Here is a 13,262-nt window from a genome sequence, read left to right on the forward strand (position 1 = left end):
AAATAGGTACGCTTGATCCAAGAAATTTTGGCATAAGATCTTTTAAGGGTAATAATAATAATAATAATAATAGAAGATGTGGTGAGTGCTAAAACTTGGTGTGAAACAAAACTCATCTCTAAAAGTGTTTCAGCTTCTTTTTATATTTTTATGAAGTGGGCCAAAAAAATGAAATGAAATCTATTATGTATTATTAGGGGTGTCCATAGAACGGATCGTATTCGTAGATCCGCGGTAAATATCCGCATCCGATCCGAAAATTACGGATATGATCCGATCCGCAAATTAATCGGATCGAATCGCGGATATCTGCTCTACATCCGCGTATCCGATCCGCGGATCCGCAGATCCGTACAATAATAATTAAAAATATATAAATATATATGTTTGGTATTATATTTACTTGTTTACGTTTTAGTTAGTAATTATTATTCATATATTGTATTATTTTATTTTTGTTATTTAGAAAGAGTTTGATTAAAAATATTTTATGAATAAATAAGTTTAAAAGTATAAAAGAAATATTTTTATTGAATTTTTTTTATATGGAAATATGATTAAAAAGAGAACGTTTAATTATACGGATATATCCGATATCCGATCCGATCCGATCCGCACATTTGCGGATCGGATCGGATTGGATTTGGCACTAAAAAGCGCATATATCATATCCGATCCGATCCGATAAAAATTGTGCGCATCGGATCGAATTTTCGACCATATCCGATCCGATTCGATCCGCAGACACCCCTATGTATTATCACTCTTCCCGTAAAAAATTTGATTCCAAATATATATTTTTAAATTTGTAATATAAATAATAATCTTTATATTTTACTATTTTCATTTTTCATATTCATACAACTAAATACTAAATTATTAACAATGTCTATTCATATAAACATGTAAATTATTATTATAAACCCTAAATATAAATTTTATTTTAATAAATACATTAAAATTTAATTTTAATGTATGAGTTAAAACAAAAATTTAATTATAATAATTTTTTATTTTAATTCATATTTATTTATTATATATGTATTCGATTTACTATGTATATCTTGTGCATAGTAAATCGAATCAACCAGATTCGATTTATATGTAAATACCTAAAAATCGAGTTTGTCTTATTCGATTTATATAAATTTGTTTAGAACAGGTATGAAACTAATTTTTATTTAATGTGTAATTTTAGTTTTCAATCAACTTATTAACATAAATAATCCTTATTTTTAATCTAATATAAATTTCTTTAATTTTATTTTCTAATAAATTCACTATTCATTTAAACTTTGAATGATTCATTAATTACTTTGTATTTAGTGTGCTTTTCAATAAAAGATCAAAATCATCAAATTACAAAATACTAACAAAAAATTTTTTCTTTTAATTCCTAAATATAATATAATTTTTTTTTAAATTATGAATGAGATTCGAACTCGCAACCTCTAAATGAATATAGAAATATTATGCCATTTGAGTTATAGCTCGTTAGCATAATATAACTTTATTTGCGATAACATATTTTACACAAAAAAATAAAGCATGCCAGATAATAATATTTTAATTCCTGAATATAATTTTACTTATTACTAATATGAAAAATTAAAATCTAAAAATAAACAAATTATCATTATTAGCATGGACAATAACAATCCAATATTCAAAATTAAATATATCAAGCTTTAATTATTATTGTTAACGTCACAAATTAACTATTCATGGTTTTTTTGTGATACTAAGCGCGGTTTAGATTTTTTCATGTGAGGAGTACACTAGGATTTTTTTAAAATAGAATTTTTGTGCCGTCTAGGTCAATGTTTAATTTTGCCAATTCTTTTCTTTAATTCTTTCTTTATTTTCTTCTTTATTCTTTTCCTTTAATTCGTCATGAGAGTTCTTTCATGAAATTGTTACGGTTTGGAAAGATCCTAACAGTTCATAATCTTAAAGGGATGTGTCAATCCCACTCCTCCGAGATTGTATTTCTATGTGAAATAAAAAATCAATCTCGTCTGGTAGAAAGTAAATTGAGATCTTGTCATTTTACGGATTGAAGGATTATTAGTCCGACGAGTACAGCTGATGGATTGGCTTTAGAATGGAAGGATGCCACAACAGTTGAGATTCATGCTGAAAAAGAGTTTTTCATAGCTGTTAAGGTAACTGATCATGCTTTGAACTGTTCTTAAGGGCTGATTGGGGTACATTTAAATAGCTTTGATGAGATTCAGTCTACCCAATATACAAAACTTTCCTCTTTTGTACAACGTTTCTTTAGAAAAGTTGTAATTATGGGTGATTTTAATGCTATAGTGAGTCTCGATGAGAAGGAATGAAGGGGGTTAAAATCAGCTTCATCTATTTCTAAATTTGTGAATTTTATTGATGTTGGTGGACTGAAGGACTTGGGTATGATTGGGAGAAAGTTCACCTGGACTAATAAACGACGAGGGCCGGACCAAATCAAGGAGCGGCTTGACCATGCACTTGCAAACGATGAGTGGATGGATTATTTTTCATCAGTCTCGCTGTCTCGCCTTGCAAACGGTTCAGATCATGTGCCTATCCTCATTGATACAAATTCGGTCATAGAAAAATCTAGTTGGAGGTTTAAATTTCAGGAGAGATGGTGTGGTTTAGAAGAAATTCGGGTATTACAGGGGAGAACAGGTTGAAGCCTTGGAAAATAAACTTGAGGATGCTTACTTTAGGGAGAAAAGCTATTGGAGGGAGAAATCTCGTGTAAAGTGGTTAAAAGAAGGGTATAGAAATACAAGTTTCTTTCACCAATCATTCCAATCCAGAATCTGGAGAAATAAAATTTGGAAACTGAAAAAGAATGATGGTACGTATGCTACCACTCGTGAGAAAATTGCACAAGTAACTGAAACATATTTCAAGGATATTTTCACATCGATTAACCAAGCTAATCCGGCACATGCATTTGAAGATTTTGAAACCAAAGTTTCAGTAAATATGAACAGAAAATTAACTAGATCGGTCAGTTTTGATGAGGTAAAATGTGCGGTCTTTAGTGTTCAACCCCAGAGCGCCCCTGCTGATGATGGATTTACGACTAAATTCTTCAATTCTACTTGAGTTTAGTGGGGGAGATGTTTTTAAGGCTGTCCGCAGTTTCTTTGTCAGTGGTAGACTACTAAAGAGCTTCAACCATACACAAATTTGTCTCATTCCTAAGATTTCTGATGCAAAGGATATGACACAGGTTAGACCCATCAGCCTTTCCTCAGTTGTGTATAAGATTATTTCTAAAGTACTAGTCCATCGGTTACAGAAATTTATGACTTTGCTGATCAACCCTAATCAAAGTACCTTCATTAAGGGTAGATTGATTTCAGACAATGTCCTATTCACTCATGAATGTATATACTATCTAAAGACAAAGAAGAGGGGCCTATCGAGTGAAATGGCTGTTAAATTGAATATGAGCAAAGCTTATAATTGTGTTGAGTGACATTTTCTTTGGTTCATTTTGGAGAAGTTGGGATTTGAATCTAGGTAGATTGGTTACATACAGGAGGTGGTGACTACAGTTTCTTATTCTGTCGTTGTTGAAGGTCAACCTTTTATTTTTTTAAACCAAATAGAGGTATCTATCAAGGAGATCCTCTATCTCCGTACCATTTTCTTTTCTGTGCAAAAAGATTATCCTTTTTGCTAAACAAGGCAGAGCAAAACGGTCTCATTGAAGGTATTCAGATCAACCGAAAATGTCCTACTGTTAATCATTTATTGTTTGCGGATGACTCAATCCTTTTTTGCCAAGCCTCAAAAAATAGTTGTGAAAATATCCTCAATCTTCTTCAGTCATACAAGAAATTCAGTGGCCAAGAATTTAATTTGCATAAATCAACTCTATTCTTTAGTAATAATACTCCTTCTGCTGCTCTATTACTATTGGCTTGGAAATTAGAAATTGTTTATATTGGTGCACAAGATAAATATTTGGGTCTTCATCTAGAGTCCAAAAATAAAAAAGGCCACCTTCGGAGAAATCAAGGACAAGGTGAGGAAGCAAGTTCAAGGGTAAAAAGAAAACTTCTCTCATCTGCAAGCAAGTATGTTCTAATCAAAGTTATTGGGGAGGCTATCCCAATTTATTCATTATCATATTTTCGTCTTCCTGACACTTTAATTAGGGAGATTCACAACATACTCTCCCAATTTTGGCGGGGTCAAAAAGGCACAGAGCGAAAAATGGCATGGGTTAGTTGGGATACTATGACAAGACCGAAATTGAAAGGTAGACTAAGTTTTAAAGACCTAGAGGCTCAGAATTTGGCACTATTAGCAAAACAATGTTGAAAAGTTGTCTCTCAGCCACAATCACTTCTATCTAGACCAAAGGTAAATATTTTTGATACAGTTCTATAATGAATGCAAAGATCGGAACAATACCTTTGTGGGGGTGGCGTAGCATATTAGAAGGGCATAAGGTTATTGAAAATGGGCTGGTTTGGCGAGTTGGTGATGGGTCCAGTATCTGAATATTTAGTGATCCTTGGGTTGCTCCTCCACATCCTTATGTTGTTTCTTCATCTGAAACTTCCAATCTACAAAATCAATAACTATTGATGGTCAAAGACTTAATACTTTCTAATGGTAAGTAGAATCACTCTAATTAGAAGTATTTTTTCTAAGGGCACTAGCCAGCGTGTGCTACCAACAACAATGGGGGGTGGAGAAGATAAAATTTATTGGGCCCTTAATAAAAGTGGTTTGTATGAAGTGAGTACTGGGTACTGTGTGGCTTATGGGTTCTCGCATCCTCCCATTGAGTTTTGCCCAGAGATTATGAGACAACGAAATTTGTGACGAGAATTGTGGAAGCTGAAAATTCTAGGAAAGATTAAAATTTTTCTCTGGAGGGGCTTCCATGGAAAGCTTCCAGTGCTGCAAAAGCTTCATCATCGCATCCCATCGAATCAACCTATCAGTCGAATATGCCTACAATTTTCAGAAACAATCAATCATTGCATCTTCCATTATGTAAAATCAAAGTAAATTTCGTAAAAAATGGGCTTACCAGTTACTAGAAGGAGCACCGAAGACTTTGATCTCTATGTTGAGTGGAACTTGAGAATGGGAGCCTTGCGTACTGGTGCGGTATTTCTAACCACAAACTAACCGGCAAGTGCACCGAGTCGTACCAAGTAATACCTTAGGTGAGTGATGGTCGATCCCACGAAGATTGATGGATCAAGAAACAACAATTGAGTGATAGACATAGTCAGGCAAACAGAAAATAATGTTTGGGCAAATAAAAGACATTAAACAATATAAAGAATATTGAAGGAATGCAAGTAAATAAATTGGTAAGAAAATATGGAGAAAATAGTTAAGGTTTCAGAGTTATCTATTCTTCCATATTAACTTTTCTTACTAACTATTTTAATCATGTAGGATTTAATTTATGGCAAACTATATGTGACTAGACCCTAATTTCTTAGACCTTTATAGTCTCCTCTAAAATTCATTAACTGCCAATTCCTTGGTCAATTAATTCCAATTAGAAGCTACATGATCAAATTCCAGTTTATATGCCACAAAAACTCTAATTACCCAAAAATAAAAGGATTATATGTCATGTATCCCGTTAAATCCAGATAATTAAAATTTAAGAGAATATGTTTTCAAGCTGTTGTTCAAGTAAAGAGCTTTTCCAAGTTTTACAAGAACTCAAATAGAAAGAGGGTCATACTTCCGTTCCACCCAAATTCATAAGATGAAGAGCGAAAACAATTTTTAAATTATAAATCCATACATGAATTAAAATAGAAAAAGCAATAAAATTAATCCATACAAATAGACAGAGCTCCTAACCTTAACAATGGATGATTAGTTGCTCATGGTTCAGAGAAGAAAATAAGGATTCTGATAAAATATACAGAGTTCCAACTGATGGCCTTCAAAATTAACTAATGGAATCCCTTTTTATAACTAATCCTAATTATTTTAAAATCTAATTATCTAAAAAAAATAATAATATCTTTTTCTAAAGATAAGATTTGAATTTAAATCAGAATAATCAGCAGGTCTTTAGTTGATGGGTGGGGACCACATGTTTTGTCCATTCTGCAGCTTCTAATATGTATTTTCTGGGCTAAAAACTTAGTCAAAACAGCCCAGAAATCAGCCCCAGCGTTTTTCTGCGTTTTCTGCATGTGGTGCATGTACGCATACGCGTCAGCATGCATACACGTTACTGGTCTTCTTCGCAAGGCACGCGCACGCGTCGCTGTGCAATTCTTTAAATCACGCGTACGCGTCAGTCACGTGCACGAATCGCCATGGAAAGCTCCAAATCACGCGCACGCATCAGTCACGCGTACACGTTGCTCCTCGCTGCAATCTTCTTTGATTCTTGTGCTACAGAAACTCCATCAAATCCAGCCGAATGCTACCTAAAATAAACAAAATTGCACAAGACTCAAAGTAGCATCCATATTGGCTAAAGGATAATTAATTCTTTATTAAACTCAATAAATTAGATGCAAATTCATTAGGAAAAGATAGGAAAGATGCTCACGCATCACAACACCAAACTTGAATTGTTGCTTGTCCTCAAGCAACCAAAATTAATATAGGCTTAGGATGTGAATTTATATGAGAATGAGAGTTCGATTAAGCCCATGTCTTTTCTTATAGTGGGGTTTACAACTGCAATCCTGAATAGTTTTGGCTTCTCACTTTCCTTTTAATCAGAAGGATGTCACTGTCATCTGGAATTAGACTCCGGATTATATTATGAATTCTCTGATCTTTTGTAACTCAATTTAATCCTTGAACACAACAATTTTTCTTTAGTGCTTTGCACCTTGAGCCTAGCCGTGACTTTAAATGTTTTGTCTAAAGCTTTACTTGACACAGAAACACCACAAGCACTTAACTAGGAAACTCTCTTTATGTTCTAAATATTTTTATTTTTATTTGTTTATTTTTTATTATCCCCAAACAGTGGTGCTCAAAGCCTTTGGCGTACTCTGCAATTGATATCGGCTCTAAATGTTTTGTCTTAAGGATTACTTGACACAAGAACACCACAAGCACGTGACTAGGGAAATAACTCTTTGAGTTTTTAATCATGTCTGACCTCCCTAGTCATTGATGCTCAGAGCCTTGGACCTTGCTATTATTTTTCTTTTGCTGTTTCTTTTACTTCAAGGATTAAACTTTCATTAATTTCAGGGAAATCATAATAATTCTCTAAATTCATGTTCCTTGTACATCAACATTCTTTGATTCAAATTTAAATATGCACTGTTCATGTCATGCATACAGAATTACAATTAATACCACCATATTTAAGTAAATAAGACTACTCTTAAAATTAACTCAATTTCTCATGCAATACACCACTTCTGTATTTTTTTATTTGAATTCAAGCTCAGTGACTAATACTTGAGACATCTTTTTAGAATTAACACAATTAAGAGAAAACTAAACTAGTCCTAGGATTCTAACTAATAAAGGATCATACAATAAACAAAGCAAAATAGTAGAAAACCGGAACATAACATAGAAAAAGAGGGGAGGAATAAAAAATGAAAGGAACTCAACCACCTTAGTTATCCTAGCGGTCGCTTTATTCTTCAGGTTGTGCTCCTCAGTGAAGATGATTCGCCTCCTTTTTGGTGCCATAGGAATAAACAGAAAATCCTTAAGTGAAGCGTCAACACCAAACTTAAAGGTTTGCTTGTCCTCAAGCAAAGAAGAACTGAAAACAAAAACCAATAGTAAGATGAAAGAAGAATGAAAGAATAAAAGAAAAGAGAGAATTATGATTAGGAGAGAAAGATAGAAAACTAAAGCTGGGCGGCGAACTAGTGTAATTGTGCGGCGTAGGCGACGCGTAGCGTACGCGTGGGTCGCAATTTTTCTTAATGACGCATCAGCGTTAGGCACGCGTCCACGTGCCCTGGGTTTTGTGCGATTCGCACGAAGGCAGCCGCACGCACGTACAACTCGCTGTTCGCGTGACTTGGGAACCAATATTTTCATACGATGCGTACGCGTCATGCACGGGCACGCGTGGATGGCCATTTGTGCAGATGACGCGCACCCGTTAGGGACGCGTACGCGTGAACAAGTTTTGTGCTTCTAGCACACTTTCAACCCCAAGCCAGTACAACTCTCTGCCCAAACACCTATTTACGTCGATTTTTTAGGTCACTGACGCGTACGCATGGAGTGCCAAAATCACGAATGACGCGCACGCATGGGGTACGCGTACGCATGGGCTCGTTTGTGTGAAAGGCATCATTTCTGCGCCACTCTCGCGCAACTCTCTGTTCATTTTTATTTTTCATGCACACTCATCTGACGCGTACGCGTTAGCGATAATTGCGCGTCGGGTGCTTTTTTTGTTTTTTTTTTGTTTTTTTTTTCCGGTTCCTATTCTAAAATAGCTGCATGATCAGAAAATTAATAAGAACTTAATAAAAATCAAATAAGTAAGAAAACTACTACTACGAAAAATAACTAAGGATGAAAAGGAGCGATCATACCACGGTGGGTTGTCTCCCACCAAGCACTTTTAGTTAAAGCCCTTAAGTTGGACATGTAGTGAGCTCCTTGTCATGGTGGCTTGTGCTTATACTGATCCAGGAGTCTCCACCAATATTTGTAATTCCAATGGCCACCCGGATTCCAAACTAGGCGCATAACGCCTTCGAGTGAGTTGAAGCAAGTGACAAGGCCCCAAGAGTGTTGATTGTGGGAATGAATTCTGGGGTCCCAAACCTTGCTTTTACACCCGTCTTCTTGTAGATCACCATTGTTTCCACCGGGTGGCAAGTAATCTGAATTCTCACAGAGACATCCAAACAACTTTCTAGATCCATTCAATTGAGCTCTACACCAATCCTTGCACTTCAATTTGGAGCATGCAACCATATTGAACCTTGCTTGACAACTCTTACCACTAACCATCTTCCTTTTACTCTTAATGCCACAAAGAGCTCTAAGTTAACCATCCGTCTCTAGTAGCCCATATTCAGGTGGGAAAGTAAAGGTTAAGGATAGAAATTTTACCCACTTGAATGTTGTATTGGATGGTGATGGCTTTGGAAGAGGTCTTGTAAGCTCCACTCTCTTGTGTTCTTCTTTGAATTCTTCTACCTCTTTGCAAGCTTCCTCCATTTCAACCTCTTCCTTTTGGTAGCTTTCTTCTAATTCAATCTCTTCTTCATTGCTTACCAAGGGCATGGGAGGTTGTGCATCTTCCTCTTCTTCCATATGTAAGGGTGGAAAGTTCTCTAATTCACTGGAGTATAAACTCCTTTGATTGGTTTCCTCACTTTCTTCCATAGGATCTTGCATTGTATCTCTTGGGAAGGAATTTGCTTGTTCCTCTTCCTGATTCTTGATCATCGTCTGCACATATTTCTCTATATTTTTGACACTTGTCTTTATATCATGTAGGAATTATTTCATGAGAAGATCAAGATCTGATGGTATTTGAGATGAATTAGGAGATGGTGGCTCTTGGTATGGGTAGAAAGATGGCGGTTCTTAATATGGATAGAAAGATGATGGTTCTTGATATGAATATGGAGATAGTGGTTCTTGGTATGAATATGGAGGTGGTGGCTCTTGATAGTTGGAACATGGAGCATTGAAGTTTCTTTGATTTTGACTTTGCCAACCAAAATTTGGATAGTTCCTCCATCTACCATAATATGAATCACTACTCGGGTGTGAGTAGTAACCCATGTGATCTCTCTCCATTATTTTTTCTTAGCACAAAACACCAAACAGAATTAAACGTACTATGTGGTAAACAGGAAAGCAAAGAAGACAGAACATAAATTTTTTTTTCGAAATTTTTTTTAAATTAAATTAAAACTAAAACGCCTAATCTAACCAATCAAACAAATGATAGTTGTTAATCACAGTCAATCCTCCGCAACGGTGCCAAAAACTTGGTGCGGTATTTCTAACCACAAACTAACCGGCAAGTGCACCGGGTCGTACCAAGTAATACCTCAGGTGAGTGAGGGTCGATCCCATGAGGATTGATGGATCAAACAACAATAATTGAGTGATAGACTTAGTCAGGCAAACAGAAAGTAATGTTTGGGCAATATAAAAGATATTAAACAATATAAAGAATATTGAAGGAATACAAGTAAATAAATTGAGAAGAAAATATAGAGAAAATAGTTAAGGTTTTAGAGTTATCTATTCTTCCGGATTAACTTTTCTTACTAACTATTTTAATCATGTAGGATTTAATTTATGGCAAACTATATGTGACTAGACCCTAATTCCTTAGAATTTTTAGTCTCTTCTAAAATTCATTAACTGCCAATTCCTTGGTCAATTAATTCCAATTAGAAGCTGCATGATCAAATTCCAGTTTATATATCACAAAAACTCTAATTATCCAAAAATAAAAGGATTATATGTCACGTATCCCGTTAAATCCAGATAATTAAAATTTAGGAGAATATGGTTTCAAGCTGCTGTTCAAGTAAAGAGCTTTTCCAAGTTTTACATGAACTCAAATAGAAAGAGGGTCATACTTCCGTTCCACCCAAATGCATAAGATGAAGAGTGAAAACAATTCTTAAATTATAAATTCATACATGAATTAAAATAGAAAAAGTAATAAAATTAATCCATACAAATAGACAGAGCTTCTAACCTTAACAATGGAGGATTAGTTGCTCATGGTTTAGAGAAGAAAATAAGGATTCTGATAAAATATACAGAGTTCTAATCTGATGGCCTTCAAAGTTAACTAATGGAATTCCTTTTATAACTAATCCTAATTATTTTAAAATCTAATTATCTAAAAAAATAATAATATCTTTTTCTAAAGATAAGATTTGAATTTAAATCAGAATAATCAATAGGTCTTCAGCTAATGGGTGGGGACCACATATTTTGTCTATTCTGCAGCTTCTAATCTGTGTTTTCTGGGCTGAAAACTGGGTCAAAACAGCCCAGAAATTGCCCCCAACATTTTTCTGCGTTTTCTGCACGTGGTGCATGTCATGCGTACGCGTCAGTCACGCGTACGCGTCCGATGGTCTTTTTCACGAGTCACGCAGACGCGTCGGTCACGCACACGCGTTGTTGTGCAAATCTTCAAATCACGCGTACGCGTCAGTCACGCGTATGCGTCGCTCCTCGCTGCCAACTCCTTTGATTCTTGTGCTGCAGAAACTCCATCAAATACAGTCAAATGCTACCTAAAATAAACAAAATTGCACAAAACTCAAAGTAGCATCCATATTGGCTAAAGGATAATTAATTCTTTATTAAACTCAATAATTAGATGCATATTCACTAGGAAAAGATAAGAAAGATGCTCACGCATCACGTACCCAACCCAAAAGCTCATCTCAGAGAATGACGATGGTGATTTTGAGCTGGTCCTTATAGAAGGCTAGGAACATGTTCATTTTTGATAATGTATCAATTAGTGGAGAAGAGATAATGACATTGGTTTTGAAGTTGCAGAAAGAGCTTCAACAAATTTTCACTTCCTAATTAATGACCACTTTACTTTTTTATCTCTCTTATTAGAATGTTATATGATGTTATCTTTATAGTAGAGCGTTGGAAGTTCTCCATTTTTTTTATTTCTCCCATATATGGACACCTATATATTTCTTTCCTTTCGTGAATGGAATTATCTGACTTTGCAAAAAAAATGTCACAAATTAAATACTCAACAAAAAATATAAAAATATCATTTTTTATTAACGTAAATTAAATAATATTAAACACCAAAAAAAGTTTTTTTTCATTATTATCAACATAAAAAAATCTAAACACATTAGACATACGTTAATATCACATTAGACATACGCATCGTTAATATCACATAAAAAAATAGAATATTTGAGCGGCACAAAAAATGACAATCACCAGTAAAAAAATCAAATTCAAAGGCATGAGCATTGTTAATATCACATTAGACATACGTAATTATTTCAATTCCCAACTCAGCTAAACCTTTCTTTGCAACACTGTCATAGAGCAATTTTTGTTTGAGCGTGTACTCCCAATGTCAACACGCATCCATAAAAAAATGTGTCCAACACATTTTATCATCTGTTGAAATTAAAAGACTTCAACACGGTAGCAATAGCTTTGGAGAAATTAAAGCAGAAGAATCTGCCTAACAACGGAAGGCACGAAAAATAATTTTTTATACAATTTATACAATTAAATAAGTAACACTAAAAATATTTCAAACAACAAAATGTAAGGTCCCACATCGGTTGGGGAGGGGAACGAAGCATACCTTATAACGGTGTGGATACCTATCCCTAGCATGACACATTCTGACGAGTGAGTGTGGGGGGCTTTGGCTATCATCTCTATTGTCAAAGGCAAAACCGCGAGATCTTGTGTGCCAAAGCAGACAATATCGTGCTAGTGGGTGGTCTGGGCTGTTACAGATGGTATCAGAGTCAGAACTCGGATCAATGTGCCAGCGAGGACGCTGGACTCCCTTAGGGGGTGGATTGTAAGGTCCCACATCGGTTGGGGAGGGGAACGAAGCATGCCTTATAAGGGTAAGGGTGTGGATACCTCTCCCTAGCATGACGCGTTTTGACAAGTGAGTGTGGGGGCTTTGGCCATCATCCCTATCGTCAAAAACAAAACCGTGAGACCTTGTGTGCCAAAGCGGACAATATCGTGCTAGCGGGTAATCTGGGCTGTTACACAAATAATATGTCATAAATTAAAAATGAAATATCAATTTTATTAAGAGAAATTTTTTAAAAAGGACAAAAAAATCATGAAACTTAATCTAATAAAATTTTTTACTGTTAAAATAATATACACATAAATTAGTCTTTTTAATAATTTTAAGATCTTAATAATCAACAAAATATATCACGAAAATTAATGAAAATAATATAACTTTTTATATAAAATGAGTATCTCAAATAAGACATAAAAAAAGATAATATAACTAATAAGTTATATCATAATATTCAACCAAAATTCTAAAACTGAACCGATCGTCCAATCATTTTAGTTACTGGTTCACTAGTTTATTGGTCCAACCAATTTAACCGTAGCTCAATAAAAAAAATTATTTTATAATAAGATAACAAATAAAATATAAATAAATACCCTAAAACATAATTATAGTCTAATATAAATCTTAAAATGTCTTTCAAATTTAAAACACTACATAAAATATTATCAACCAAAGTCTTATGATCTTATCAAAGTACAAACTTAAAAGTTAAATAACAAAAAAAATA

The sequence above is a fragment of the Arachis duranensis genome, chromosome 7 (genome assembly GCF_000817695.3).
Source record: "Arachis duranensis cultivar V14167 chromosome 7, aradu.V14167.gnm2.J7QH, whole genome shotgun sequence".
Taxonomy (NCBI): domain Eukaryota; kingdom Viridiplantae; phylum Streptophyta; class Magnoliopsida; order Fabales; family Fabaceae; genus Arachis; species Arachis duranensis.